Source organism: Seriola lalandi, unplaced genomic scaffold (assembly GCF_002814215.2).
Source record: "Seriola lalandi dorsalis isolate HSWRI2012SDOR001 ecotype SW California unplaced genomic scaffold, Sedor1 jcf7180002054917, whole genome shotgun sequence".
Classification (NCBI taxonomy): Eukaryota; Metazoa; Chordata; class Actinopteri; order Carangiformes; family Carangidae; genus Seriola; species Seriola lalandi.
The window spans coordinates 249747-275529 of record NW_019525469.1 but is presented as its reverse complement, the minus strand read 5'-3'; positions in this window follow the sequence as shown (position 1 = coordinate 275529).

Here is a 25783-nt window from a genome sequence, read left to right as displayed (position 1 = left end):
CATGGTTGCTTTCTTGACAGCCTCTTCTCCACGTGTCTGCTTGTGCGAATGTATGTGTGTCTTCACTCTCCAGTGCACACACTCAGCTTGTCAGTCACATTCATGTGCACTCAGCCAGACACACACACACACACACACACACACACACACACACACACACACACACACACTCACACACACACAAACACAAACATGCACACCAATATTCATCTGGTCCTGGCAGCATACATGCACTCATCTTCTTTGACACACATCTGATAGCTCTCGCTTGCTCTGTCCATCCTTTCCTCTCCCTCTCTCTCTCTCTCCTGCGCACACACACACACACACACACACACACACGTTCAAATCCTCCCCTCATTAACTCGTCCTCTCTCTCTGTACACACCTCTATCTCTCTCTCTATTGACACACCTTCCTCTTTTTTGTCCCTCCTCATGCAGCTCACGGCGATGCAGCTGGCAGCTTCGCAATTTCACATTTCTAGCAGCGACACACCCCTGAATGCACACACACACACACACACACACACACACACACACACACATACACACTTTCAGTAACATGGGTGGGTATACGCTCAAAATTTATGCGTGCATCATCGTCACGTGCTCGCAGGAGATGTGTGCGGCAGGAGAATTAGCATGCATGCTTCTACAGAGACACAGAGTCGGTGACAGGTGTGGTGTGAGTTGTGGACTCTGAGCCTCGGTGCTGCGACTGCAGACTGTGGAGGCTGCGGCCTGTTCGCAGGAAAACTCTGCTGCTCAGCTCTGTCTGCAGCAGATCTCTCCTCTGTCTCCTTTTTCCTCTCTATCTCATCTCTCTATCTCGATCTCTCTCTTTTCTCCTCCTCTGCCAGAATCGTTTGTACTCTATTTTCTCTTTTCTGTCTCCTCATGTCATCTTTCTCTCTACTTGCCTACATCCTTCTTTCCTCTACTTCCTCGTTTCTTCCTCATCTTTTCCATCCTGTACGTTCTCTACCTCCCATTTCCTTTTACTGACTCTACTCTACTCGACTTTCTCTACCTCCTCCTCTACTCCTTTGCTTCTTCTTATTCTCCATTATCAGTTCATTATCTAACTCCTACGTCCTCCTCCTCCCTCCATCTCCACCTTTCTACCTGCTCTTTCTTGTCCGCCCATTGTTTCCTTCATACATCTGCTCTAACACCTTTTTCCTCCTTCGTCATAGTCTTTATTTTCTCCTCTCTATCTAATCTCCTCTCTCCTGAACGTTACCCCTTTGTTTCCTCCTTTGTATTTGATCTTTTCCTTGTCTTCACCTTCTCTACCTCCTCCTTTCCTCCTTGCCTATAACCTTCTCTATCTCCTCTACCTCCTCTCTTCCTATACTTCCTCCTCTTGTCGGTCTCCTGTAGCTTATCTTTTCCTTGCCTTCCTTACAGCTTCCTTTACTCTCCCCTTTCTCTTCTTTTCTCCTCCTCACCGTTTTGTCTTTTGTCTCTAGTATTATCTACACCTCCTCATCCACCTCTTCCTATTCCCCTCCTTCCATTCTCTACCTGCTTGTCTGAACTCATCTAATTCTTCATCTCTTTTCTCCATCACATCCTCCTTTACCTCCTGCTTCATTTTTTTCTTAAATTTATTCTCTTTCCCATCATTCTTTTCTCCTCGCTATCCTTTCTTTTCTATTTCCTAATTCCCTGGTCACAACCCTTTTCCTTCCTTCCTCATTCCTCCCTTTTCTTCCTCTCGTCCCTCCTATCCGCCGCCCTGTCTTTTCCTCCTCTATCTCCCCTGCTCTCTCCTTTCTTGCATTGCTTCCTCGCACCTCTTCTTCACCTTTCGTCTCCCTCCTCCTCCTCTATCTCCATTGTTCCTTCTTTACCTCTTCTTCTTCCCTCTGCTTCTTCTTTTCTCCTCTGTATCCTTGTTTTTTCCCCCTGAAACTTCTCACATGATGGAGCAGTAAATAAACACTGAAAAAGGGAAGGAGCAGGAAGTGAGGGAAGAGGCAGAGAAGGTGGAGGAGCAGCAGGGATTCAGGTCAGAGTTAATGTTGTCAGAGGTCAGAGGTCAGCCAGGTGCTCTGCCTACCTGCGGAGAGGCGACCAGGTCCCGGAGGAGCGCAGACAAAACAGAGGGCAAAGGTCACAGACGCCCGGCACGCCGAACATCCCAGAAATCCTCCGATTCCAGATCAGCTGCTTTCCGGTTTCCTGACGTCTACGAGCTTGTCTTCTCATCAGGTCTGAGTGACGCACGCCGGCTTCACGCCACATTCATCCAGCCAGAGAACTGTTGACTTTCCTGTCATGAACATCCTCTCGAGTCGCCTGCCGTCCCGCCACATGTCACTCAACATCACTTAGCACCAGGCTTCCTTTAAGAGACACTGCTCCAGTGTTAAAGTGAATAAACGTCTCACTTTAGAGTAAGAAATAAGATGTATTTACTTCATAGCTCTGTGTTTCAGTAATGTAGCTTTGGTCTTTGTGGAGACTGGAGGATTTTTCTCTAAAGTGCATCAGAAACAAAGAACGCCACCTTTTTCAGGTAATTTAAATCCACAGGGACACTGCACTTAAGACCAAGTTCTTCTCTGTTTTTAAAATGTATTTCTAAGGTATTTCCAAAATATCTCAGGAGGCTGCAGCTGGTACACAGAGTGGATCAGATGGTAAAACAGTGATGGGTGCCGAGGGCTCCGCCTCTTAAAATCTATTTCATTCCATATTTTCCCTGGAGGTGATGATTGGAGGTGTTTTGTCTCTCTGCTGTGTGTCCTTGAAGAGGGAATGGAAACATCAAATGTGATCCTCCAGCATGTGGAGGGGAAGGAGGTGGAGGGGGTGCAGGAGATGCAGGAGGTGGAGGAGGTGGAGGACTCTTCCAGCAGCTTCAGGCTGCGGAGACGAGTGACTCTGTTCCTCTGTCACTTCACTCTACTGATCTACACAGTCTTATCAAACATACAGTGAGTGAAACAGTTTGTCAGACAGTCAGACAAACAAACAGGTGGGCAGTCAGTAAGTTAGGCTCTAATGCAGGTGAACATATGAGCCAGTCAGTAAAAAACAAATGAATGAATTTGTTTCCATAAAGTCCAAGAAAGATCCAGAAAATATTCAGAAAAACTCTGTAGCTGATTAACAAACTGTTTTTACATCACTACTGTAATGTCAGCTTTTTATCAGACTATGACTATTATTATTAGCAACTATATTGATAAGCAGACTAAAACAAAATCAATCATTTTTAGGCAGACATTTCAAATCTCTGCAAGGTTAGAGCTTCAGATTTTCAGAGTTTTTATCTTTGTAGAGTCTTTCAACAAAGACCCCGTTATAAAGTGTTTAGAAACGTTCCTGCTTGAACAGAGTAATTGTAATTACACTGACTTTGAAGGAGATAAACCACCTCAGAAAATATCTTCAGGTAATGACATAATTAAGTTTTCATGTTGAGTTAATGAAAACTGCAGAGAAACACACAGCTGCCTCCGAACGTTCAGGCTGCACGTGTGTTTGCCTTTTTTTTCTTTTACAGCACATTAAATGTATTTCCTGTATAAAAGGTGTTTTCCATTGTAAAACTGAATTCTCAGCTAGTTATCAGCGGTGGTTATTTCTGACTTGTTTGTTTTCAGCTCCTCAGACGTCGATAAATGATTCAAATGAAACGATCTGAGAGACGTGAGTCTTTGGTTGAACTGCTCATCGACGTTTGCAGCGTGTGACGAGGAGCTGGGAGGAGACAGAGCTTCATTTTCAAGAGTCAAAGGTTTGAAACAATTGGGAACCACCACTGGAGCTGAGCTTAACCTTTCTCAAACCAATAATCTGATGAATCTGATCTAAAGACTTTTATTCAGGTGTTTGACTTGTTATAATCAGGTTTTAACCTTCACAGTTCTTACACCTGTGTCTTCTAACTTTTTTCTTTCAATGACGACACTGTCTGCAAATGTCCCGACCCCATCAATGACTCTATCTTAGCTGTTTGATTTTTAGTATTTATATAGTTCTGTATGATGGGGGTAGATGTATGTTTACAGAACTTGTGATGATTTTAAACTTAAATCTTTAACAATTACAAACATCAACACATCAGTATCTCATCATCTGGGGAAGTGTTACAATTAGAGCTGCAACTATAGTCAATGGTTGATGGACAGAAAATTAATTGGCTCAATCAGTTTATTACTTAAGTCTTTTTTCAAGCAATTATACCAAACATTTAATGGTTCACTGTTCTAAGATATAAGCATTTGCAGCTTTTCTTTGTTTTAAATTATGTATCTTTGAGTTTTGAACTGTTGGTCAAACAAAACAAGACGTTTAATGAGATTCTGATGTTTCACAGATCTAATGATCAATCAATTAATCGAGAAAATGATCAGTACATTACTCGATGTGCAGCCCTCGTTATGATGGGACACCTTCATTTAGAGCTGAACGATCAGTTGTTTAATTGTTCAGTCAATATTTCAAAAATCAGCTTTTATTTTAATAAATGACCGTTTCAAGCGAAATTGCCAAACATTTGTTAATTGGTTAAGTAGCTTCTCACATGCGATGATTTAATGATTGTCTTTGTCATATATCATAATAAATTCAATATCTTTAATATCAACTATAATGAAATAAGCAATTATATAGAAAGTGTAATTGACATTTTTAATTATCTGAAGACATCTGAAGACAAAATAATGATAACTAATTGAACAAGCGACTAGTTTGCAGGATAATGAAGATAATCACAAACCTACAGCAAGTTATTTAGACAGTCAGTCAGTTGGACAGCTGGTTGGTCAGTCAGTAAATAAATCAGAAGATTAGTTAGTAAAGAAATCAGGTTATAAATCAGAGTGAAACAGCAGAGTCTCAGGTTCGTCTGTTAGGCAGATTTAATATTTACCACATATACTGCGTTGTAGCTATGGGACATGGATCACAGCTGGCCTTCACATGCGAATCGATTGCAGAGGATCAATACCCAGAGAGGCTAACAACGTGATACCCAGAGATCGTTGAGCAGAGTCAGGCGCTGGTCACACTTTACAACAACTGTGACATTTTGTGAAGGTCGATTACACGTCAGTGACTGTACAGAAGTGTAGGGTACAGTTGTCTCCTCTCAGTCGATGCATCTGCACATCAATTCTCCATGTTTATATCTGTGAACATGCATCTATCAGATCAGTGAGGGTTCAAAGATGCAGCTGATGACAGCATTCAGATAAAGGCAAACAGGTAGGACTGTTGACCTGCAACATGCTACAGTGGGCACGGAGCTAACCGACTCTGACTAAGCAGACAAACAGCACGAAAACATCTCATTTCTCTGTTGACTGCAGTCCCAGTGAGATGCCTGCTAAGTCAGTAGGCTAACAAGCTGAAAGATTTAATCCTTGTGGGAAGCTGCCATAGCTTCCGGCTACAGATTAGCTCCCTTGCTAGCAGATAAACCCATTTCATAAGAACCTTGTTTGTTTAAACAAATTCAAACCCCCTTAAAGGCTGAAACACTAGAAGCAGAAGGGGAACGCACTAAATCAGACTACTCATGGCCCATTTCCACCTCATCCATCCTCTCTATTAGCTGCTGGCTACAGATTAGCTGCATCATTAGCAGGTGGTACCATTTAATAAAAGCCTTTCTCTCTTTAAACTGACTGGAAGTGAAGAGAAGCTCGAAGGAGAAAGAGCTAAAAAAGGCGAGAATCCTCTTTTTATCTACTTTTAATTTCCATCCCGTCACTCACTCCTGAGCTACAGATTAGCTAACAAGCAATACAGTGAGTCTTTGTTGGTCACATCAATCAGTGAAGGTCACAAAATTAGTCAAATAAAGGCTTCAAAGAGCCACTTAAAAGTGTAGGGGTGTTGTGGTCTGAAGTTGACCCTCCTCACACTTTTGAAGGTACTTCCTGTTGTCTGTACTTCCTGTTTCCTGTGCCCCCTCAGCAGCTTTGTAAAGCTTGATAGCAACGTGTTTGTATTCCAGTCAGGTTGTTGAAAATCCAGTTTGATCCAGCGGGTGAGAGACAAAAGTGCTGATGTGTGTTTTCCTGGAGTGTGAATGAGTTCGATCTGTGTTTCTATCTCTCTCTCTCTCTCTCTCTCCCACCGACTCCTCCTTTTCCTCACTCACTAAGACTTTAATCGAATTATCCCTCGCTCGCTCGCTTGCTCACTTCGCCTCCCCTTGACCTCGGCTTCAGCTGCGGGCAGATTGAAGGCGTTAATGTGACTCAGAGCGCTCCTCCTCCCCCCACCATGACATAACATGAGTGAGCTACGCATGTTGGATTCAAACACTGACTTTGAATGATTTCATGTTTACTCTTGAAATAATTGTAGACGTTATCAGTGTAGTTCAGGATTTAAAGTTATAATATGTAATTTTTCCATGTTAAAATGTCTAAAAATGACTCGACCTATGCTATATATGTTGTTGAGTTGTGTACTGACATTATCCCAGATGTTTCTATCAATTCTCAAACCAGAGAAATGCGTGATTTTAATATTATAACGGTACGTGTTATTTGGTTGGTTTTAACCCCCTGGCCCAGTTGTTACGGAGAGGAGGACACCTCTGTGGATAATTTGGCTGCCATTAAAACCTCCCGAATGTCTGGTTCATAACTTATCAGAGAAACAATCAAAACAAAGGTTAGCAGCAGTCTCAGCTCCCAGCCCTCCACTGATGTCTCGTGTCCGCCGTACAGCGTCGGTGAAACACTGACTTGAAATGTGAAACCGCTTTATTCAGTGTTTTAATGGTTATAATCACCATGTCTGTTTGATTTCATCACTAAATGCTATCTTTTGTTATTGTTTTGATTTAGAGACCCCTAGAGGCAGAAGTTAGATACTCTGTGTTTAAGGTTCATACACCTTCCTTCCGTCTCAAATACTCACTACAGCACCAAATGTGTATTAATCTGCCGCTCAAAATAGTCCCCAACTATTTTCCTGAACTAGTTCCCTGTTTTAGGAAATTACTGACCCTCTATAAAAAATGTAATTGTGAGTTGTTTTTAAAGATTTATGTCTTCAATAGGAACCAGTGGACTTGGAGCTGAGAGCCACAGATTGTGTTAAGAGATGGATTAACACATTGTTGACTTTGGTTTTATCATGGGATTTTTTTTTTAAATACCAAAAATATAAAAACATACCAGCGTTATCTTTTAGTTTAGGCAACCCTAAAACATACCTCTTAAATTAAAAAGCAGGGCTGTATTGTAAGAGCTTCTCCCATTAACATAACAACAGGTTATACTTGTAGGAAAAACATAAAATATCATTGTTCTCATATTTGGGGACAATCGTAGGCATTGCATCTTATGGCAGCAGATCATTCAGCAGTGCAGGTTGAAGCTTGGGTAAACAGTATGTTTGGGGTCGTTCGACTCAACCAATGAATGATGTCATATTTAACTGACCGTATTTTATTTCTGTGTTTCATTTCTTAACTACAAGACCTGTAAACAAGAATAAAACAGGCAGCCTCATGAAGTATTTCTTTAGAATCATAGTTTTTAATCTTAATCTTCATCATTCACCACTGTTTACCATTGTCATCGTCATGACATCATCATCATCATCATCATCATCACAGTTGTTAATCATCGCACATAAACAATCATCACCTCCATCATCGCATCATTTTCATCATCATCATTATCAGATACATTCTCATCGTTTTCAGTGGATAATAGATTTCTTTTGTATTTCATACTTTTTATAGTATATTGTATATCATCCATGGTCAATCTCTTTTTTAAATAATTTACATAAGAATAAAGTCAACAGACTGAAGAATGACTATCTGTATATTTACAACATGAGACACAGAGAGAGAGATAATCAAGAAGAAAACAGCAAATGACCGGAAATCAAAGAAACGTCGATAAAGAAGAGGAGAAGCAGCACGAGGAGAGAGAGGAGGGGAGGGAGGGTGATTGACAGGGAAGCCTCTGTGTGTGTGTGTGTGTGTGTGTGTGTGTGTGTGTGTGTGTGTGCGTACATGTGTGTGTTGTTCATGTAAACCCCTCATTAAGTATCATACAGCTAAATGAAACTACTGAGGCCGTCTCTTGTCTCATGGTGACGACCTCCCATCCAAACCTCAGTTTCGTCACCATAGCAGCAGATTAGGATGACTCTTGACTGTTGCCATGGTAACCGACAAGAGTCACCCTGTGCCCATTCGTAACCTGCTGTAAATCAGATGTCTAATCTGAGAGTTTCTGGTGGCAAATTAAAAAAGGATAGAAAAGAGGAGATATAAGATTTTTTTTCATCATGATGAATCTTATGTTTTTAAGTGCTGTCAGATTTATGCTCCATAAAAGTTTCCTGTCTTCATGTGCCCTGTGAACACAGGATTACAGAGGCAGCGTGAACTGGTCAGGTTGGACTGAATTTCCCACCAGTTTATCATAAGAAAACACTTTTTTTCTCATATTCAAAAGTTTCAAATTCACTGTGCTGGATTCTGGCTCATAAAAAAAAACAACAACATAAAAACAGGGAAGAAACACCCTGAAAATATTAAAAAGCTACATTCGTTAACTGAGCTAATACCAAGAGAACAAAGTCTTATCTTGGGGATGTTTTATAAGCTGAAATGGATAAATAAAAATATCAATCTTTTGAATTTATGAGTCAAAAGAAGATCTTTCTCTAACCTTAACCAGGAGCTCTCAGTGTAAATGTCACCACAAAAGTTTTAATAATGCTTCATTTGCTATGAACAGATATTGTATTGCAAGATTAAGTACTATAAGATCAACAAATGAAATATGTTGTTCGCAAATGTGTTCAGTGTTAACATTTTGTGACTTTATTATTATCATTATTGTACCTGCGAGAGCCAATGTTACACTGGACAAGAGGCAGGTCACGATCACAGGACTTACACATACAGACTCATACTGACTCAGAGAGTCACCTTGGCTGCATGTATTTGGACTGTAGGAGAACATGCAAACTCCACTCAGGTTCAAACTGAGAACCTGTTGTGAGACATTAGTGCTAACCCCTGTAACATGACAAAATGTTCTGTATTTATGTTGATAATAATCACAACTCAGGCAGAATTAAAGGTCCCATATAGTATAAAGGTAGATGGCCATTTGTTTTTTAATTATAAAGCAGGTCTAGGTTCTAAATTGATACTGTAAAAGTATCAAAGTGCTCAGCCCACAGAGAAATGCTCACAGCCTGTATTTAGAAACTGAGCCTTAAAATGAGGAGTCAGGACTTCCTGAACTTTGTCATGTCACAACAAAGCAGTCACGACTCTAAGCCATGCCCCAAGCCCCGCTCGCCTGGACCCACCTTCAAACCTTCAGAATTTGGTTTCTCTGAGTGTTTACCTGAAATCTGCTATATTTTTTTTTATCATATCACTCAAAAAGCAGTCAGCCAATCAGAATAGAGGATCAGAGCCTCTCTTCTGATTGGCTCACTGACCTGTTGTTACTAGAGCTCCAGAGAGATGCCGGAGAGAGGAGATGTAAAACTACATTGTGATGGTTTTTGGTTCTTTAAAACACAAATAAATCTTCTTATGGATCAACACTTCAAATAAAACAGAAAGTGTAAAATATGGGACCTTTAAGTATTCAAACACAACAGTCAGCTGCTGCAGGTAACACACACTGTTGTGCTCTACGGTCATAAAGCTGATTTCATGGCCACTATTGAATTTCTGAGTAAATCTGGTGCTATTAGTAGAATCACCTCGTCAAAAGACAGTTTCTTGTGTTGAGAGTATCAGTATACAGAGGGTGAGTGACGTCAACATTTAACTTTTTCTATGTAAAAAGAGGAAAGAAGATGAGAAAAGAGAAGAAGCAGCTAATCAAATCAGGCTGACGGCTGCACCCTGCCTGTTATATTGTAGATACAAAACACACACACACACACACACACACACACACACACACACACACACACACACAGAGCTCTGCTGTGACAAATTGCTTAGAACTGCTTCCTACCTGTCACCTGCCTCTGCCAAATGTGGAATATAAATCCAGTTGCTTCAAAAAGCTTTTCACATAATTCACATTCAGGCAGAAGAGAAACGCTCACAGCTCCTCCGACTCCTACAGAAACAACGAGGAGGCCTTTCTCACAGAAGACTCATCAATCAAGCCAATATTCATCCTGTGTGTGTGGAGCTCAGTCTGAACACTGATGTCAGATATACAGGGTGTATAGTGCAGGGTGCTGACACTGGGCATTATGAAAGAACATTTTATGATCTTATCCAACACTTCTCTTACTTTTTCCACAAGGTTTGCTCATATATGTTTCATTTCAGATCAAGCAAACTGACTTAAGTGCACAAATCAGTTGTAAATCACTTGTTTCAACTGGATAAAGCCACCTCTTTAAAAGGAGGTGTTGCTTTGTGAGATTTAGTAATTAGCATAATCAGTACTGCTAATATTGCTATATGAGGCTTAAAACCACAAATACATTTTCTTACAGATCAACATTTCAGATAAAACACAGGAGAAGTGTAAAATATGGGACCTTCAAAATTCATAAACTTTGTTCTTAAATAAGATCAAACTAAATCTGATACTGTTGGTGAATGGAACCAAATTCTCTTAAATCATATGTAAGTTTCACTTAAAGGTACCCTGTCGTGGTTTGACCACTAGTAGATCTATGGAGCAATAGTTTCATGAATGGGTCCCTGTTTTGTTTGTATTGCAGTGCAGCGGTGCATCACAGGTGGGAATGTGCCAATAAACAAAGAAGAAGAAGACTGCAAGTTAACATGAATCTGCTTTGCAAATGTTTTATGAAGACAGTGATAAAGGTAGATGTCCATGTGTTTTTTAATTATAAAGCAGGACTAGATTCTTAATTGATACTGTGAAAATATCAAAGCCTTTAAGTAGAAATCTGTTGGTAAAGTGGGTCTGTATTTGTGTTTGACAGCTTTTTAGGTGTTAGATTTTCATGGGATAAGATCTGACACAGACGTTGTAATTTTTTGTTACCATTTTGATGAGAATGGCAACGAAGGCATTTGGCCATCTGATCACACAGTGTGCATTCTCAGTTTCCCTTTATTTTTCTGTCCTTGTGTTTGGAAAAAGAAATGAAAAAATTTGCCCTCATTTGTGTCAAGATAAAACAAATGAGCCGAGGCTGTAGAGGAAACTGGGTCACAGCAGCACTGACGAACTCAAGTTTGGCTGCAGAGAAACTAAAAGGTAACGAAGGCTACAGATAAATTACCCAGCACCAAACTGGATCATTACGCCATGTTGACGAACAGCAGCGCGACAACTTCAGCTCCCTGCTCCCACTGCACACACTCCTGACTTTACAACATGACTCATCTGCCATCCTGTGTGTTGGAAAGTAGTTATATAATCACCACAGAGACCAGCAGAGCCTGTCTGTCTGTCTGTCTGTCTGTCTGTCTGTCTGTCTGCAGATGAGAGGTGACAAGTTGTACTGAGCTGCAGTAAAAAACTGAGAAGTGCAGAGGAGGAGCTTGTCTCCAAACAGGCAAAACAGCAGGAAAAATAAAACATGCAACAGGCAAAGATATCTGCATCTCGAAAAAGAAAAAATACTTAAATAAAAGTATACAGACATATTTATATCATTAAAATACGCTAAAGGAAATCACTGAGGATTGAGCAAGTCTCTTATATGATATTTTATGGCTTTATACAGTGACGTTTGGAGAAGACAGAGTATAATGCAGCTCTATGGAAGATCAATACAGACAGGTATTGATCCCAGCCAATCAATCAGGCTGTTTCATATAATCATCTCTTAACTTGGTGGTTATTGGTGATGAAGAAGTTTTTCCAGTATCAATTTGATTGTTGACGTCCAGCTTTGTAGTAGTTAACGGATCCCTGCACGGCCCCTGCTTATTAGTGCAGTATGCTGGTGTGTATGTGTGTGTGTGTGTCTGTGTGTGTTTAGCACCAGTGAGTCTTCAAAGAATGACCAAAAATATCTGAGAAAACTAACAACACACGCAAGAGTTGGCTAAATGAATCTATATTTATTAGAGGACTACCTAGCAATGCTACTTTGCGTAGATACAAGTGAAGAAGAAAAGCTCGTACGACTAAGAATTTCCTTAAAAATGTATTAAGCAATTTTCTTTAACGCTGCATTAAAAGATTCCATACATGTCCGAGGGATGCCAGTACTGCCAGTGCCACTGAGAATCAACTCTCCACTTTGCAGCTCTGCACAGCTTTCGGCTTTTTACAGCTCGTTGCTTCGACAAAATCGAAACGACAGAGCTTTTTATAAAACCATGGGCATCTTCTGCAAACTCAGACGCTACAGTGATACAAGATAAATGTACGCTAGCAGCTTCGCACAAAACGGCAGAGAGCTGAAGTAAACAAGCGAGAAACACAGCAGACAGTGTTGACAGATTGGACGGTTAAAAATAGATTTGGGATTTATTATGTGGGCAACCATTAATGTGACGTTGACGCTGTGACGTACAGCTCAAGGAGGCAACTTTAAAACCATCAGCGCCTGATTTCTGCAATTCGTGTCAAACTAGGAGTCATAGCTCAGTCAAATCTGAACACACGAGTGATTAATAATTCTAAGATTCAGTTTGACTTACACTTTTTGAGGAATACAAAAATCTCTAAAAATCACAGATAAAAAGGCTCCTAACAACTCCAGAACCTGCCTGAGAATCATCATTTTTATTTTCTTCACTAGCTGGGTTTCCATTGCAGTGTTGCTCAACATAGAAGCGATTTTATAGAAAAGTCGACAAAGCACAACTGTGAATGGTCTGTGTTTCCATTACATGATGTTATGCAAATGAAGCTGTTTTTTCTCCTCTCTCAATATCGTTCTATTAAATGTAACGAGGAATTTCCAGCAGTCTGCCTCAGCTGCGATGGCTCCCTAGGGCGTTACACAGCATGCGCCTTGATTTGAAAGCGAAAAAAGTTTTTCTGTTTCGATTTTGCAAAATATTGCTTTGTTGAATAGTCTGAAAAACCACCTCATGCTAACTATACAATTTTTTGTGACATTTGCGAGTTTCCATTGTTCATTTTTAAGTTTGCGATTTCAAATTGTGCATTAAACAGGTTAATGGAAACGCACCTTGTATCTAAGTAATCCAGGAATAGTTATCATTCAAATTTAGCATACACTTCATTTTCCAAAATATAAACATATATAGGCTAAAAAACGTTGTAGTCTGTAGCATAACTCACTGAATCATGACATTATGCTTCTCCTTGATGTAAAAGTTTACATCAGTTCATACACAGGACCTTTAATGTTTGATGTAACCTTATCCAAAAGAGAGTGTAGAAAAACAAGTTCAATTACACTGCTATTTAAGCTCATATTCAATATGTCTATGTATGTATATAGTAGAGACAATAAAAAAACTCTGCTAAATGAAAATGAAAATCTATTTTTATGTTGATTGGGAAGGGTGACGTTCTCTGATTGAGCTCCTTTATCCGTCAAATGTGGCAAGACTGTCAGCAGTGCCCTGAAACTGGTACAACTAACTGGAATACAGCAAATAATGATGGCATTCTAGTTACACCAGTAACAAATAAAAATATCTGTGAATTCATTTTGGTCCTGAAATTATTTAATACAGCTTTAAGTGCCCTACGATTACTGTAAATGTACTGCAACTAACTAAAAACATTGACAATGCTTCCTAAAGTAGCATTTAATGCTAAATACTAATAGCTCTAGAACTACAGTAGCATACAGCACTACTTGTTACCAATATCCAGTAAAGCCTATGTGATGCTAGCAATAAAAAAAAAAAAAGGTCTTGAATGATTTTACCTCAAACTAAACCGTTTGGTACTGACACACGTCCCTGCACACCAAGAGAGCGTAAGTTAACGGATGCTTCACAGTTTAGCTAAACAGCCATGCTAAAAACTAGCCTAACAAAATGCTGATTAAAAGGTTAATATTCTTTTAAGCGAGCTAACAGTGCAAAACATCTACTGTTGCTAAAGTTGCTAACCGTGTAAAGAGAGTCGCTCCGAAGGTTCTTCTGATTTCAATTTTCAAATCCTTTTTTTTCTGCATACACTGATTGTCAGCACGACATTTTCAAGTCAAACGTTATGTGTTGACCTACAGAATGACAACAAAATAAAAGTGCTTTATCATTATTAGGTTATACAACAGCCTCTAAATAGGAAACTGGAGAGATTTTAAAGTCTAGTTACTTAATTTATCTTGAATTAAGCAAACAATGCTAATTTCTGCTAACGCGACTGATGAGCTAACACTAATTTGGGTTCATTTTGCAGCATGCCGTCTGGCTGTAGTGCAGAGTGTGGTACAGAATATATTCATAGAAACTATGGCACATTACAACATCATATTATTTCCCTGCATACTGAGATGACGGGATGATTACCACTACGACGAAGATGAGACATTTTGATCTACTCTCACCTCTCCACTGCAGAAAATACCTCACATCATCTTGCCGAATGCAGTTGAACGATCAATCACTGCAGCTTCACTGACAGTCGGCACTTAATGTGATGGAAAGAGCCTCATAATGAGGATGTACAGGATGTAAAACCTACGGACCATCAGTGATGATAGATGTTTAAAAAAAGATGACAGATTAAACTAAATTTCACATCTGAATAAAGAAGAAGAAAAATTCCTTTTGCTGAAATTTTTTTTTTCCATATTTTATGGCACATTTAAAATGTGTAAGCAGCTCATTTATGGTCTTGTGTTTAAGTGGTTTTCACATCTGGAGACATAACAAGAAAAATTACTGAGTGACAAAGAGGGGGTAAAGAGACATAAATAATGATGGGAGAGAGAGAGAAGACAGAGGCTGTCTGAAATTACTCCTTGTTCACTCACTTGCTGTTCACTATATAACAGACGTTCAACAGGTTGATCTTAGGTATGCTGACGAGGTGGAAAGTATTTACCTAAATACTGTACATGAGTACAATACAAAGCTAATTTATTCCACTTTATACTTTTGCAGAAGGAACATAGTATGTTTCTAATCATATATAAGCTTTTTCATTCTATTTGGGAAATTTTGGAGGGCTCTGCATGAATTTCACACCCAGAAAAAATGGTCGAAGGTAACTGTGGAGCAGTAGTAAACAGAGTGATTTCAGACACAGCTGGAGAGAAAGTATGAGTGTTTTCCCAACATGACGTCAGATGACAGGGACAGACACACACTGCTGTTGTGATGATGACAGAGAACATGACCTTTATGTGTATGTCTGTCTGTTGTGTATCTCACTGTAGTTTGGTATGTACTGCTTTGTAAACATATTGTTTGTATCTTGTGTACTGCGGGTTGGTGACACCATTGTTCAGAGTAGATGTTGTGTTATGATTCCCACCAGAGCTCTGAGCTCTCAAATGTTAAATGATTCAAACTTTGAATGAGCAATTCACCAATAACGATCCGACATATTCTCTTAAGGGTGGTCACACAGTTGGTAACACCACCATCATGTCTGTTTATTTCCCACAGTGACGCTCAAACCAGAAACATAATGATGATACAGCTACAAAGAAGTGTGAGAAAGGAACTGGCATGAATGACACTATATAAAGGAAATTAGTACGACTTTCAGAAAACTGTTAATGTGCCCAACACTAATCATTCTAAATCATAATGAAGATAGAAAATTAAAGGTCCCATATCCAAGCGCTCAGTCCACAGAGAAATGCACACAGCCTGTATTTAGAAACTAAGCCTTAAAACGAGCCGTCAGGACTTCCTGAACTTTGTGATGTAACAACAAAGCAGTCATCGCTCTCAACCATGCCCAAAGCCACGCCCACCTGGACCACCACCATCCAACCCTGCAGGATTTGTTTTCTCTGGGTCTTTACCTGAAATTGTCTAATTCTATCAGATCACAGAGGCTCAGAGCTTCTCTTCTGATTGGCTCACTGACCTGTTGTTTACTAGAGCTCCAGAGAGAAGCCTGAGAGAGGAGATGTAAAACTACATTGTGATGGTTTTTGGTTCTTAAAACCACAAATAAATCTTCTTATGGATCAACACTTCACAGGAAAGGTGTAAAATATGGGACCTTTAAGTTTTCAAAAATCAAAATGCTTAGTTGATGTGGTGCAATATTTAAAAATAAAATGTTCTTGTTCGGAATCCTAATCATTGTAAAATTAAGAATGGTTTAAAGATGTCATTATTTCAAATTTTATTTTTCCTCAAAGACAGGAAAACATCAGTCGTCTCATGTTGTAAACCTTCAACATCTTGTTCTATATAAAACTTTGGATCAAAGTGTGTCATTCATTTACTATCAGCTGTCAGTCGTCAGCCTCCTCATCGCTCACAGACTCAACCCCTCATCACTCAATATGAGTTTACGTACGCAGGGAGATTCTCGCACCAGAAAACAAACGTATTGCTTTTTAAATTTACACACTGCAAGAAGAAGAAGCTAAAGACACGACTGCAGGCTCACCATGTAGATGTAGGTTTGATTGTACAGCTGAAGGTGAATGGATGGAGTCATCAGATATTTTTGCTCATACAGCATACACAGTTTTCTGCTCACAAAACATTACATCTGCTCGAGGGTTTGGGTGTCAGAGACTTTTCTTTAACTTGGCACCGCGACAGGAGGATAATACCTCCTTCCATCTTACTTGGCAATGAGGCAGAGAGAGTTTTCTCTTTTTCATCTTTCCTTTGATTTACTTGGCACTGAATCAGAAGGATGTCTTTCTTTTCTTTCTTTCTTTTTTGGAAGGGAACGAGGGAGGAGAGGAAAAGAGGAGGAGCAGGAGGGAGTCAAAGCTACAGAGTTAAACACACAGACAAATGACAGCATAAAGAAAACAGATCCACGGGATGAGAAAAGACACAAAGGGCTCCACTGTTTGACATCACCACCTCCATCAGCTTCCTCTCTCTCAGAGGGAAGTCACTGCACTGAGTGTGTTTACATGCACTGTAGTGATTAAGGCAGCACCACCTCTAACGATGTCATTTAAAGCCCAATTATGTGACCTTTGTCTTAATCTGATCATACACGCAGACCAAGCCTCACTCCTCTGAAAACTGGCAGTGCTTCTGGACGTCTTGGTTGAAATCCATCAGAAATATCTTACTTTTCTACCCCACCAAACCACGAGTTAAACAGATAGTTGGGGTAGAGAACTTTCAAGCTACTGTTACTCACCAGCAAGAGCAACAATATTCAGCTTTCTGGCCTGAAAGTTTGGTCCCAAACAGAAATTCACTTCCCAACACGTAGCAATTAAAAAATCCTGCACACTGTCTGACAATCTTGCAATAAGCAACTTATTTGGTATGTTTTGGTGCTGGACCTTCATCAGATCATCAAATGGTTTTAAACAATGAAAAGCCATCTTAAAGCCAGCAACCAATCGCCTCATCCCACACGAAATAAAAAATAACCATTTAGAGACATTAAATCACTATAGTTTATGATAAACTTTGCCAGGTCAGGCAGTGTGCTGGATTTTTTTAATTTCTACTTCAGATCCATTCATCCTGCTCCTACACACCGGCCTCAATAAATATTTATGCAAAGTGTTCGAAAACAAAGGGGTAGATTTTCATACGTTATTCTCTGATTAGACTCAGAATAACATACAGGACTAAAGGAGTGACATACGTAGTTGTGAGTAACACTGTCGGACTCCCAGCTGGTAAATTTAAATGTTTCCTTCTCCTTGATAATAACAGTTTTGACTCAGTCAAAACAATAACGCAGGAGACACACACTGATTTCTTAGTGTAAAAATTATTTTTAATTGAAGTTTGGCTTCTTCTCTTTGCCAATATTAGGAATCTCAGGTGCCAGGAACTGACTAAGATGGTGATGACTGTTAGACCCAGACTCCCAGAATCCCTTCAGAGACGTCAGAGGTGATATGAACATGATTTCCTACAGTCTGTGTGATATCAGAGGGGAGATGGACTGTCTGTCTCATACAACAGTGCTTGGTCTGTATGTAAGATAATCAGAAGCAGTCGTCATATTTATGCAGCTAGTAACATGTTTCACTACGTTACTATCACACATTAAACTGGTTCAATGAAAACATGGAAGTATTGCCTTAAACCGTCCAGCGTGCATGTAAACACACTTGTACTGAATGTCGTCACAGATGTCCTTTTATAATCTCTGAGGACTCTTGCAACTGCTGTGTGTGCGTGCATGTTTTTGTTTGTGTGTGTGTGTGTGTGTGTGTGTGTGTGTGTGCGTGCGCACTGTACACATTAGGCACCAGGGTTCTCCCTAAAACTGTAATCAGGGGAAGCACTTCAAGTGTTTTTCTTTTCTCCATCACTTTGCAAAAAATTTGAGAAAACTTCAGTTTTTGGCACCGGACACTCTGCAGGCCTGACGACTGCTTCACCTGCAGACCAGAGATCAGTCTCTAGTCCTGACTGAGTCCACTTAGCACTAAGTTAGTTACCATAACTTACATAATTTACATTCTTTTAGCATGAAGCAGCATCCTGCTTTGTTACATGACCTTTTCATATATCCTGCTTCTTTACACCAAACTCTGTTCTCATTTCTGGCGATTTAGTGTAACCTTGTTCACACTGCAGAACAAAACCATAAACTTTCTCTGGCAAACGTTTCCTCAACACTTGTGACACTGATTCATACTCACTGTCGTTTGTATTTGGGTGCAAATAGATTGTTGAATTAAAAAAAGAACCAATTCTAAGGAGAACCCTGGTCGCTGTATGTAGGGATGATAATGACCCTACAAAAGACAGAGCAGGAGACCAACTTCATGACACCAGAGGCTGGTTAATTAAGCCACTCTCTCCGCCAGCCGACCAGGTTGTGTTTACAGAAGAGGACCTCCACATGACGTCTGGTTACCTGCCAGAGCGGCTCGCACAGTTCATGAACAGCTGGCAAACTCTTTCGGAGTTATGTCCCACCTAGACCAGTGGAGTCTTCAGTCCTTTCGTCCCAAAGAGTTTGGTGTGATGTGGAGAAGACATGCGGCTCACACCAGAGCCCTGCGTAGACAGAGCTGGGACATCGCAGCTGTCGCCTGCTCCATGAGCGCTGTCTGCAGATGTTCTGATGCGATCGTGGTGATGTTGTGGACCGCCCTGGAGCACGGTGTCGCATCAAGCGTTCTCCAACCCTTGCCCAACTCTGTCTACCTCAGGCTCTGGCCACAGCATTGTAAGGAAACAGCGGGGTCATGGCTTCATGCTCGGACAGGGAGAATAAACTGATAAAGTCCCCGATCGGACCCAAACTAGGAGACAAGGTCTGAGTTTGTTCTCAGATGGAGGTCAAAGACCATCCAGTGTGTTTGCATTACGCACAAAAAATGCAGACTCGTCACTGACGTGCAGCCGAGTCACTGCATCCTGCCGAGTGAACGTCTCCAGGTGGGTCTGACTGTGGTGGTGATGATCAGTCCTGTTGCTTTAAAGCTGCAACGCAACTTTCACTGTCCAACCCGGGGGGTCATTTTCTACTCTTTAAGAAAATATGTTGCCAGGTTTAAAAGAAAAGAGAAAAAAAGTCGGATCAGCGGTAGAGTTGCAAAGCCAGCTTTGTAATTTTCTTTTAAAGGTTGAGTTTTCTTATTTTGCACAAGAATTTGAAGGCGTCTGTGGGCCTTAGATTCTCTCAACAAACAAGCCTTCAATCTGAAAACTTGTTCATGAAGAAAACCCCGGATTTCCTCTTTTCGTTTTGTTTGTTTTTTATGCGACAGGTGTCATCGATCGATTTCTTTCTGTTTTGTGATCAGATTGAAAAAAGAAAAAGAAAAAAAGACAGAGACATGAAGGAGGGAGGAGAGAGGGTTGTGTGTAATCACCCCTTGATTTACCAGGGAGAGTCGGGCATGGGGGGGGAGTGTGTCTTGCGGTCGCCCCTGGTTACCTAGAAGAGGGGCTACTGCACTCGGAGGCGGGGCAACAGAACTGATGGGCGATGTCATCATCTTCCTCCTCTCTGAGAGACAGACAGACAAACAGAGACAAACAGAGAGGGAGAGTGGAAGAGGAAATGGAAAGAAGAAGAAGAAGAAGAAGAAGAAGGCAGACAGAAAAAGTGAGACAGAAAGGAGGAGCAAGTCTGGTAATGGGTTATGTTTAAAGTTGCTGTACTGAAGTCGGCCACCAGATGTCAGTATTCCCACATATCTGACTGCAGGAGTGACCTTCCCCTGACGGAGGTGAAGCAGCGTTCTCTCGCCGCCTCGGGACACAATTAATCTCTAAAATTATAAACTTTACACAGAGTCAAAGGCGACCACACTCACAACTGAGTGTTTTCCTCAAGGGGAGAGGACAGGGAGGGGAGGGGGGAGGAATGGAGGGATGAATGAATGATGTGAGTGACGGGGTGAGGTGACAGGCGAGCCAAGCCTTTGGTAATGTTGAGGTAGCAGCCCGTGCCAGTACACATTAATGCAAATGTAATGCTGGTAAAGAGTGCAGATTAGTGTGATAATCACTGTGGCTGTGCTTTTTAAAACGGGGCAGTGATCCATCACTTTGATCCCACTCAGCAGTTTCATGTTTCCTTGTTTCAGTTAAATCATCTAACGGCTCAAAAACAGGGCAACGGACTATAATTAATCGTCTGAGGAGATCTGAGCTCTGTGCGTGTCACAACATTCATTTATGTCGCCTAAATCATCAACATGTCTTCTTAAAAGCTTCCTGCAAACTGTTTGCTGCAGGTGACACTTTAAACAATCAGTGTGATGTATTTTTAGAGCAGGTTTCAGGACAGAGTTCAACAGTTTCAGAGAAACATTTGAGGTTTTCAGAAAAATCTAACAATGTGGTTGAACGGTGGTTAAATCAACCCTGAGAGCTGCAAGAGATCATGATCTAACTTTATCAATTCAAAATGTATCAACAGGTTGTAAACACATTGGGGTAAAACATGTGTTGTACATGCAGTTTAAAGCACAGTGTAAATAATTTATAAAAAATCCAAATCAACTCTGACACTTGCAAAATATCTTGATTTAATTATTTTGTGTATTTGTATAATATATATAGAATAATGAAATGTGAATAACTTGTAGACCATGCACTTTTTCTTATTTTCTACACTTTTCTTTCTGTGGAAATAGTGCTCCATCTTTACATTTAATTAATTTGTTAATATATTTATATAAACAAAAAACAAAAAAAAAAACAAAAACGGAAAATAAAAAGTTTTAACCTCTTCTCTGTTAACAGACTGAGCAGTTCTCAGTGACATGCTGTGGAGCTTAACAATGATTTTTATTTCATTTTTTTATTTTACCAGGCAAGACATTAAGAACAAATGATGCTGTTAGTATCGACTATAAATCAATTTTTTTTTTTAGACATTAACAACTATTCTATAGATCTTTGAATTTTAATTGTTTTAAGTTTTAGTGGTTTCAGTGTTTACATTAGTGACCTGAGCTGGTTCGGTCCAAATTAAATCTTGCCTCTGCAGACTCCTGTGAGGTCTGAGGACTCCCCAGCACATCACCACTTTCTATGCATCTGCTCAGTGAAGAAGAGCTGAAGTCCACAAAATAAAAATAGATGAGACTTATTTTTTTTCTATTTTTATTCCAAACAGTCATTTTCCCGTTTTGATGCGTTTAGTCTGTGTTTTTCTATTTCAAGACTGAAAGGATGATACACACACCTTCCTGGATTTAATCATCCTCAGGTCTTTGTGGATCTTGTCTGAGTGTCCTTGGATCCTTTAGGTTCAGATCTATTTATTTTGAAAATGAATTTATGCAGCTCAGGTTCAGGTTTTCCACAGGTCAGTGATGTACTGGCTCCAAAGCTCTGGACCTATGACGACCTCTAGTTTACACAATTTATTCCTGTTGTTGTAACAGAGAAGTTTATTCTTGTCACTGTGTTTCTGCATTTTGTTGAAATTCACTTCCTTTTACTTTATATGATCAAACAGCACTTTTGAAAAGAGTTTGAGTGATGCATGTAACACACTGTTGTTGTGTTCATGCACAATCAGAAGTGATGCTGCGGAAGACAACAGAGGACTCAGACTTAAAGAGGTCAACGACCTCACCCTGTCATCAGCAGCATGTTAGTCATCAGGTGAATCCCTCAGTGTTACACCCTCTGAAACTTTCCCTCCTCTGCTGGTGACGCATCCTCTTTCATCCCTCACACTCACACGCTTGCACGCACACACACATGCGCACACACACACACGCACACACGCACACACACACACGCACTCCTATTCACAGACTTTCCTCACTCTGCATCTTAAATGTAGGTGTCACAGTGTTGTGTTGCTCTCTTAACAAACACACACAAACCTGACTGTGGTCAAACAACAGGTTTTGTATTTGTACCTGAGAATCACCTAGAAACCTCACATGGTTCCTGAGTTCACCTTCCACACAGTTTCAAACAATCTGCAGATGTATATGACTGAAATATTGTGTTTCTCTGCTGTGTATAGGGACGGTACACATCTAAAATGAGATTTCATTAATGCTTTCTTGGTTTAAAAAAAAAAATCTGCTCAGCCTGTCTGCATGGCTCTAATGTTATTAACAGGAAGCAGCTGCACTTGTGTGTAAAGTGTCAGATACATGGTATTCCTGGAATTTAAGCCTGTGTTGTGAAGAAAGATGTTTCATCATATCACCAGTGTTTCCTTACTTGAAATAACCATTTTACAGACATTTAAGTGTTTCCCACAGGTAGAGAATTTACTTGTGGTGGGGGGTGGTGCAGTACAAGACCGAATTGCATGCAATTTAGAGGGGGTGTGTAACCATGGTTATTTTCTGTATCATGCTATGAAGACCAATTTTTAAATGGAGAACAGCACTGCTAAGTATAATATATATAATACGTCTGCTTCACAATAAAAACCTCCCACTGGTTTGCAGGTACTAACCTTTTAATTTGAGGTAGCATAAGCAGGAAATGTTCTGTTAGCATTAGCAGCAGGACAGGATGGAGGTCAGGAGTCCAGGTCCTCCTACCAACACCCAGAGCAAAGTCTGACCAGACAAATTCAGTTTTCTTTAAAACTTCCCCCCATGAACGTCTTAATACTTTTTCAAAGCCTTCTCCACTTTGTTAAGACACTTCAGTGGTAAGGAAATGAGAAACACTGTAAACAGCCTGTAAAATAAACAGGTTGTAAATTTCCTAGAAGACGTGACCTCAGTGTCTTCAATGGTAGCTACAGCCCTGGTTAGCAGTGGATCTGATACAGCTGTAAACACAGCTGTAAAGACACCATGAAGCCTTCATGAACCACTATGGACCTAAAGCTGGTTCCTGGATAAATCCCATTGGACAGAAAGAGCAGGGTTATAATGTGTGTGTCTACAAACATGCTGACCTGTTATTATCTGTCCTCAGTCTGCAGCTGTTCAGGTAGTTCAGTCTCAGTAATGTTAGAATGAACAACAGATTAAACACTAATTAAAGCACTGAACAATCAGCCGCTGTTAGTAACTAGTTAGTAACTGGTTAGTGTAGCTGCCTACCACAGTGAGCTGACATGATTTCAGTTGATGTTTACCAGCTGGTGAGCAGGTTGTTGTTCAGTTTAATATCCAGCACTGAAACGGTGTAAAAATACGTTTTAAAAACACTCAATCAAAGATCGAACTGCTCACACGGAGGCGCAACACTGTTTTACCAGTTTGCACGGCAGCTAGCAGCTCACTGTTTCTCCGTCTGTATGTGCGCTCTGTAAGTACATGTGATGACATTGCTTGTTGTGTGTCCTCAGTCGAAACAGAAAGGCAAACTCGACTGGCAGCAGAAAAAGGGTAATTGACTTTTATTAGTGGGTTTACATTTAGAAAAATTAATTTTGGTGGAAAAAGGCTGAAAAACCTCCGGAGGAGCACTACTTCTAAGAGAAACAAATTCCCACTTGTAAAATCTGGCAGCTAATGCTTATTTTGAAAATGCATTTGTGTTGAGATCACTCATGAAAACACATCAAGGTGTGACGGCAAACAAGACCCAAGACCCCAATGCCCACTCACCAAAGCCCAGGTTGACTGCACGGCAAGTGCGTTTTGGTATTTGTTAGGGATCTTCAACACTAAAGTGCATTTTTATCTAGTCATACTTCATGGAACTGCTTTAAGCTCATATATGCTTATATATAGGTTTAAGATCATATTTCATTTTTTACATTGTGCTCACACAGTTCACATTGTTAAATAAAGTTGTAGCTATTCAAAATGCCTCAAACTTTAACTATGTTTAACTATGTTTTGTATATATTTCCTATATTTAAATCTAATATTTTATCTAATGAGGCCAACTCAGTCTTATGTTAACCAACATAAATTAATTTTTTAAAATTTTTACTTATGTGTATTCATTTTGTTCAAGTTTATAGTGTTGGTTTTACTGATTTGCTTTTATATGCATTGTCTGTTATTATTGTTGTTTCTTTGTGGAAAAACATTGTGTTTTATTATTGTTGTCATTATACTTTCTGATGTAACCGTCTGCAGTAAAAAACATGTTTGAACTGAACAGTGAGATTAAAATCTAAAGTAGAAATCATAAAATATTTGATGAATAAATTAAGAATAATCATAAAGCTGCTGTTGAGTCATCAGCTCTCACGCTGGTCTGTTTATTGTGCTTGGCTTCTTCCATGTGGTTTGTTTTACAGCAGCATGGAGGATGCGAGGGAGGGGGAGAGAGGGGGATGAAGGTGGGTGAGGAGAAAAAGGGGTGAGGTCTGATGTGATGGTGTTTTGGGGGAAAAGGTGGATGAGAGAGGAGGAGCGACTAGGGAGGCTGCTTCACCTCTAGTTCTGTTTCATGTGTGTGTGTGTGAAAATCAGGAGTGGGGGGACGAGGGGGTCATTACAAAATACTATACACTCTTACAGCTCTGTGGGGGAGAGGGGGGGCAGGTGAGGCTCCATGTGACGGCCAAATGCATGAAGAGCGAATTTGGTGGACTTGGACCAATTTTACTTCTTCTCAAGATCGCTTACTAGCTTTTTCCAGAGAACATAGTCCTGGACTCTCTTATATTATCTACTTCATCCTACTGGTGATACTGTGGGGCTGATGTGGGCCAGCAGAATCCACTTAAAACTTCACCATCACTGATAGACTCCAGCCTGTATTTATTTACACAATAATAACACAGAAATGACCATAATACCAGAATATTTTACTTGTCTATGGTAATCTACAGTAGCAATAAATCAGGTTTTATTGCATTGAATGTAAAGTATTTTTTCCTCTCATATATAAACTTAGAGTTAAGATTATTTCTATTAGCTGTAAATCTACTAATTATTCTCTTAATTAATTGATTAATTGTCTGGTTTACAAAATGACAAAAAAAATACTAATAAATGTCTTTAAATATCTTGTTTTCTCTTTTAACACAAGACAAACAAAGGCAGCAAATATTCACAATTATAGACTATAATTATAATAACTATTATTATAACCATGTATAGTTAAACTAACCTATCAAACTTAATAAAACTTCAAATATACAGAAATTTTCAAAAATACAGTGACATAGTATTTTACAAAAGTTCTCAGGATGAGAATAAAGTGCTTTTGCGTTGACATTAAATTTTAGCTTCTACATGGTGTTTTTAATTTCTGACGCCGTCAGAAAACAGCCTCAAACTAGTGGAAGGTTAGAAACTGTAAAACATGAGCTAAGTTTGTAAATAAGACATGATGCGCGGCAGATTCGCTCTTAGTGCGTTTGGCGTCACTGCGCTCCCTGCTGCTGGATGTGGTC